Source organism: Penaeus monodon, chromosome 2 (genome assembly GCF_015228065.2).
Source record: "Penaeus monodon isolate SGIC_2016 chromosome 2, NSTDA_Pmon_1, whole genome shotgun sequence".
Classification (NCBI taxonomy): domain Eukaryota; kingdom Metazoa; phylum Arthropoda; class Malacostraca; order Decapoda; family Penaeidae; genus Penaeus; species Penaeus monodon.
In genome coordinates, this window is record NC_051387.1 from 16,610,079 (window position 1) to 16,617,578 (window position 7,500).

Here is a 7,500-nt window from a genome sequence, read left to right on the forward strand (position 1 = left end):
TAAAAATAAACGTCCAATCATGAAATGCAGTCCATGCGGGAGCAAACACGACTACATCCCACTGGCGAGCAGGTCAAAGTGTTTCTTCCAAAACCAGTTTCGATGGCAGGCGAAAGTGGTTGTGGTGCTGTATTGAACACGCTTATATAGGCCTATTTACATGGATTATGTGTATGGGGGAGGCAGGAGAGAGATCGAGAGGGGGAGGATGACGGCGCGCCGGAACCACGGGGGCCGAGACAAATCGCTGAACATTCTTCCGCGCCAACGAAACACGCGTCGCCTGCCTTATCCCGAGCGCATTACTCAGCCCTAAGATGTTGGGGCGGAAGGCTGGACATCTCTGATGGGAAAGGCACACCCACTGACCGTTCATGGATTGGAATACAATACAGTACAACGGCTGACGCTGTCCCGTTGTCGATAGTGGAGTGCGCCTAGTGAAATGCGGCAACGTTTGAGCGTAGACTTTTCTCTCCATTTTCCCCTTCCACCTCCCAACCTCTTTTTGACTCATTCCCTTTGCTTCCTCCATCGTTTTTCCAAGCCCTGTCAGACTATAAGCTTGTGCTCATGTACCGTTCACTGCCTTTCCGTCTCTCTCTCTCTCTCTCTCTCTCTCTCTCTCTCTCTCTCTCTCTCTCTCTCTCTCTCTCTCTCTCTCTCTCTCTCTCTCTCTCTCTCTCTTTCTCTCTCTCCTCTCTCTCTCTCTCTCTTTCTGTGTGTGTGTGTGTGTGTGTGTGTGTGTGTGTGTGTGTGTGTGTGTGTGGTGTGTGTGTGTGTGTGTGTGTGTGTGTGTGTGTGTGTGTGTGTGTGTGTGTGCGTGCATGTATATATATATATATAAATATATATATATATATATATATATATATATATTATATATAGAGAGAGAGAGAGAGAGAGAGAGAGAGAGAGAGAGAGAGAGAGAGAGAGAGAGAGAGAGAGAGAGAGAGAGAGAGAGAGAGAGAGAGAGAGAGAGAGAGAAGAGAGAAGAAGAAGAAGAAGACGAAGAAGAAGAAGATGAAGAAAAGAGAAGAAGAGAGAGGAAGAAAGAGAGGGAAAGAGAGGATGAGAAAGAGACACATAGACGAGAAAATAATCTGAACACAGGACGAGCGACGGAAAATTTCACAGACCGTAAAGCGACCACTGATTCCCCAGCCGCCCCGTCCCACACTCCTCTCGCACTCCCTCTCGCATCGCAGCACTTCCACTCCGACTCCCTCCGCCATAAAATCTATAACCTCCATATATATGTCAGCATCCCGAGGCACGACTTCCTTCCCATTACAAATCCCCCTCCCCCGTTTCTCGTCCTCATCCCGATCGAACCCTCCTGATTGCCTAAAAGTAATTTATAAATCAGAGGGAGATCAACTTCCATAAATAAAGGATAACTAGTTGCAGAGGGGAGATAGCATTAAAGACGCAATTTACCTTCCGTCATTAGCATAATACTACATGGTTTTCTCGTTGTATCACTTCTCATGATAACTGTCTGCGATATATTCAAATATTTTCTGTTAAGTAAAGGCATAGGCTAATAGGAATGGGAAAAAACAAAGGAAGAAAGTAACAACTTTTTTCATCTCTCCTCAAAAGACAAAAATAGCAAAAACACACATGCAAAATCCTAGCAGAGGCGTGAGATGTTCGTGTGTACATAACCCAGACTTTGGCCTTATAACTCTCTGCGCACACCTCACTTGTCACTAAGCCGCTGGATACATAAACCCTCACACTCTGCTACTGTCACATTCACTCAGACACACGCGATGCACTCGAACGGACGGGGAAATCGAAGCAGGAGATCTAATGTGGTTAAAACATCTATTCAGTTCATTACAGTGGAATATTCATCACTGACATCCTATTTTCTTAACCTGCCTGTATATGGATCCTAATGTTATTGTTTTAATGAAACTGTTGAATATATAAATTACTGTAACATTCTCATATTCTTTGTTATCAATGTTACAGAAAATTACTTTCCTATACTCTATTTGCATATTCTCCACTTCGAACAACAACGACAGAATGAGACAATAAAATACAACATGGGGTAAAATCCTCCATGGCCGGGCGAGGCAAAGTTCGCCTAATGACCCGATACTCCCGAGAGCAGATCGCCCTGCCCCCATCCGTATCCCTACCCCTCTCTCATCCCTGGCCTTCCACCCCAACCCTGCGCAACATTTTTCTCCTGTCAGAGCGCCCTCCTCCGTCCACACTCCCGCACGCCCTTCCATCAACCCTCCACCAACCTTCCTCTTCCCCAACGTTCGTGACACAAAAAGGGATTGAAAGATAGGGAAGAGCTTGCTGCCTCTCGCCACTTCCGCTCTTCCATCACAGCACAAAAGTTTGCTGCCATCCTCTCCCCTCTTTCCTCAGACGAAGGAGTCAATGAATCTCGCAAAACTGACGCTCTTATTTCTTATGAGCTTGAGGCCCCGATGACCTCCTGAAGCAACCCTTGACATGAAACTCTTAAACGTGTCATTCTGATTTCAGTAAGGAAGAAAATGCTGTAAAACGGGAGTCCCGTTACCAGTGTATGTTCGTCTACGTACTACGTACATGAACGCGGCATGTGTGGCGAGACACATACTTCCAAGTGGCATGTCTTGTGTCTCACAGAGATTGGATATTGATTCCTGATCCAACAAAAACTACGTAACACGCCACCTCTACCTTGGCTGTGCGGGTAAAAAAAAAAAGAAAAAAAAAAGAAAAAAGAAAAAAAAGGAACATCACGACCTCGGTCTCCACTTTCTCCTCCTAAGGAGAAAGGATTAGCTTCCTTCCCCGTTGCAACGGGGCCATGATGAAGGAGACAGATTGCTTCGCGAGAAAGCAGGCAAGGACGAAGGGAAGGACGGCGAGGAGCGCGGAGAAGGAATGAGATCGACAGAGGGAGGGAGAGGAGTATATCCCCCCCACCCCCAGCACTTGGCGACGCTTCAACAAGGATCCCAATGGCCTCAGCAATCGTCACAGCGAAGGCTCAGGACCGATGAGAATAACATTAGCAGCGCGTGAAAATAACACAGGTATGTGGTGTGTTACCAAAAATGAGTGCATATATGCAATTTCCAATTTACTGTCAAAACACAGTTTAAGTAATAGGTCATATAGATTTTAATTATAAAATTAACTTAATAAACTAATAAAGTATTATCTAACTCGCATACGAAGAAAGTGAGAAACAACTTTTCCTTCTCCCACTCCCTTTTTAAACAGAGAGAGGGAGACAGCGAGAAAGAAGGGAATATGCACAGAGAGATACTTAAATAAAGAATCCAGCGGGTCTTACTCTGCGTCATAAGAGTAGGAGTAGCGATGACGCAAGTAGGTGTCCTCGTAGGAGGACATGATGGCCGGAGTTGCTTCTTGACTCAACAAAGATGCAGAGGAGAGTGACGGGCCGAGGACGACCTGCCTGGGCAGCGGAGGGCGAGAAGGAAGGCTCTCCCGCCTTCCTCAGGGATTCATCGCCTGCGTCCTCCTCGAACCTTCACCGACACTGACGCATGGCCGCGCTGTGCCCCGCCCCGCGCCGTGCTCTGGCCCGCACGCGGCTGTGTTTCCGAGGCGGCACGAGGCGCTCTCAAAGCCGAGATCGAGCCTGGAGGACGAGCGACCTGCGCGACGCTGCCTTGTTCTCGCGCGACGACTCGGAGGCGGAGACCGGGGGCGACGCGACAGAGTTCCTCGCAGCGTTGGCATATCAAGGGCGGGAATATCGGGCCAGCGGGAGGCTCCTCGTCACTGCCACGAAAGACACGGACGCCACAGGGCAAAGGCTCTTCATGCTGGCGAGTGGCGGGCGACTCGCAGCACTCGACTCTTGATTTACATAACAAACAATTCTGTTTCTATCCTCCTTTTTCTTATCCAAAAGAGAGACGTTCGATCACTAGTCTTCTCTTTCTTGATGGGGATCAACGTTTTCAAGTCAGTTATATAGCTCGATAACCATTTCCAAAAAACAGACAAAACAACGACAAAAGTCCGGGACGTTTTACACTCATTTATCTTTTTTTTTCAAAAAGTGTTTCTAGCAGATGACATTCACGAGCCTTCTATATATCACAAGAAATCACAGCGGAGGATGGGGGCCTTGCGTGACCCCGCCCCCGACTTCAAGGGACGGCGACGGTGGTCATGTGGGCTCCACAGCAGCCACAAGATCAATGTCACCTTCTGGAAAAACACACGTTCAAAATAACACAAGTCAGCGAGCCACAGGATCAATAGAAAAAGAAACTCATCCGACGCAATACTATTTGCTCCCATCGAAATCAAGAATAAAAGCAGCGCCGTCCAAAACAATAGGCGCCTCCCCTCTCTTTTATCCCATATATCCCCAAGTTCACAAGACACCATTTACACTCAGCACACGTTTATGGCCCCGGATGAGGACACTTCTCATCCTCAAAAGAGCACAAAAATAAAACAACACAAACGAAAACTCCACGAGCGACCCCATCAGAGTACATCATTAGGAGTTGTGTCCAAAGTCCGGACGAGGTCATTAGGTGCAGGAGCTGTGGGCGAGTCACAGGCAAAGGCTGATCAGACCTCGCCCATTCCCACATTCCTCCACCCACAACTCTTTATTGAAATTCCACGGCTGGGCGTCGTGTCCAGGCCGTGTATGGCACTTGCAGGGGGTAAAAAAGAGGGAGAAAAAAAACAGAGACAGAAAAGACTCCCCTAAAGATATTATGACACACAAAAGAACATTTTTAGGATCCAGAGAGAAAGAAAGAGGATGAAGAATATTCCTTGGGGAATAATGCCGAGAGATGAAAGCAAATATTACAGGATCAAGTGATTCGAGACCAAGCACCAATCAGCCGAGGAACACAAGGTCTTACTACTTCCTCTTCTGCTGGGCTTTTTTTGACTCGAACTGAGAGCCGAATGCGACATCACAGAAGGTAAGTGCCGAAGGGTGCGATGGGTTCGCAGGTATGGGTGCTGCCACGCGCGAAGTGGCGAAGGAAGGAAGCCGAGTTCTGCGAGTCAGTACGAATGGGAAACATAAAAGATGGAGAGGGAGGGAAAACTGGAGAGCGAGGAGAGGGGAGACGAAACAAAGAAATGAGCAGAAACAAATGATAAAGAACAGGAAGGAAGGAGGGAAACGGCAATATAATATAATGAAAACCGAAAAGCTCGGCTACAAGAAAAAGGAAATGAAAGGGAGGGGCCACCATGTAAGAAGGGAGACATGCGATCCGAGGAGGCAGGACGGCGGAGGCAAAAGGCCCAACAACCTCCGACGGAAAAGAGGCTGAGAGCCCTTGTTCCCTCAGCCTCTCCACGCCCTCTCACCACGCGGCCTCTGTCACAACACAAGCTTAGTGCAACCTCTGCTTTAACGAGCCGCCCATAACACAGCTGTTAGTCCTGGCTTCGACCTCCCCCTTCCCCCTCCCCTCCTCACCCCCACACTTCAGGAATGCGGCAGCCAAGGGCCTCGATTCTTACAACTTCCGTCCGGGCCTTTCCATTGCATCAATCCCCACTCATTTTGGCCGTCCACTCGTCATTTCTGCATCCTCCCCCAAAATGAAATCAATTAATCGCCATTCGCCCGCCATTATATAGATCCGCCCAGGCTCAAACTTCTTCCTTGGCTCCCGTTCTTCGCCCTTGTTACGGAGGAGTTCGCGGCCCTCCTAAACTATTCTCGACTGGGATCCCCGCCGATTACTGGCCGGACGGAATGGCGAGGGAGGGAGGCAGGGAGGCAGGGAAAGAAAAGGAAGGGAGGGGGAGGGGAGGAAAGGGAAGGGAAGGTAACGGAAAGGAAGGGAAAGGAAGAGAGGGAAGGATGAAAACGGAAAGGGAGCGAGGTGTAGAGAGGAAATGGAGGGAAAGGGGGAAGGGAAGACAAGGAAAGGGAAACGGCGGAAGAGAGGGAGGCAGAAAGGGAAGAGAAAGGAAGGAAGAAACTGAATGAAGAATCGAACAAGAGAAGGAAAGATTGAATGAGAAGTGTGGGAAGGGAGGAAAGGAAGGAAGGAGAGATTAAATGAGGAAGAAATTAAAGAAAGGAGGGAGAAGAGACTGTATGAGGGAAAGGCGGATGGGAAGGAGGGAGGAAAGGCAGTGAAGCAGGTTGCGAAAACTTGATGAGGAAAGGAAAGAAAAGAGAGAAGAGAGAGAAATAAAAGGAATGAAAGAAGGGAAGGAGAAGCGGAGAACCTGAAAAAACAGGAAAGAAGGAAAAATAAACTGATTGTTAAAGAAAGGAAGTATTGGTTCAGCGAGAGAAAGACGACAGGAATGGTTCAGCCTCTGGGAAATAGCGATAAAAGATAGACAACCTCCTGATGCGCGTAATTTGAGAGATAGATGCAGACATAAAAGTTTCGTCACAAGAAAAAGAAAAGAAAAGGAAAACAGAAGAGAAGAAAATACATGAAAGACAACAACAGCAACAGCCTAGAGGAAAATATGAAAGAAAATATATCAGTCACGTTTCCGGCACCGACACAAACAAAACAATAACAATGACGTCACCGGAACTCTGAAGCCCAAAAAGTGACATTTATGATCACGTGGTCAGCCCCGCCGTCCTGTCTGATGTGCAAGGACGAGAGAAAGCGGGACGAGAAAGTAGAGAGCGCGCGTCCTGAATTCTGAGTGGGACTCGGGACTCGCGAGGGCAGTACCTGAAGGGCCTTTCAAAGGGAAGAAAAATCTAATATGTGTCACAAGAGGGAGACGTGTGTGTCACTCATCGGTGAGGTAATAGTTGTGTCATTGATCACATTTGACACTTTCTCTCTTCCTTCTTCCTTCTCTCTCTCTCTCTCTCTCTCTCTCTCTCTCTCTCTCTCTCTCTCTCTCTCTCTCTCTCTCTCTCTCTCTCTCTCTCTCGAAATTGTGATTCAGCTCCAAAAAGTGACTAAACAAATAAACAATAAAATAAACCCCGTCGACCTATCACAGACACCATATTTTTCCTTCTTCACGCCTTCCTTCGATCACCGATTTTCATTTCTTTTTATCCTATTTCTCCTTCCAAGTGACGCCCCATCCAGCCTCCTGCAATACCTAAACGGTCTCCATTCAACCCCGTGCAACTTTGCAATTGGGACAATTACTGGCCCGCGATAAAATGCCCCTTCTGCCTGAATGGCCCCGTCACCCTCTGCAAAAATGAGGGAATGAAGCGAAGGGATGAAGGAAGGGAGGGAGAAGGGAAGGGAGAAAGAAGGGAAGCGAAGGGAAAAGAGGAGGGAGGAAGGAGGGGAGGGAGGGGTGAGGGAGCGGGAGGCTGGGACGGGACGGAGTATGGGGCAGGGTATAGGGGTTTGAAAGCCAACGGAAGGGGAGGTTGGGCGAAGCGGGAAGGAGGAAGGGAGTGATGGAGTGGAGGAGGGGGAGAAGAAAGGATTGATGGAGGGAAGGTGGAAAGGAAGGAGAATCGGTGAAAAGCGAGAGGGAGAAAGAACTAGTGTGTGTGTGTGTGTGTGT

At 48.2% G+C, this 7,500-nt stretch overlaps 1 protein-coding gene across 16 annotated transcripts in view; it reads right to left on the reverse strand.

The window, feature by feature from the left end:
- Positions 1–7,500, reverse strand: part of LOC119581236 (neuron navigator 3-like) — a 160,283-nt gene that overhangs the window by 14,763 nt on the left and 138,020 nt on the right. The gene's annotated exons all lie outside the window — the stretch shown is intronic.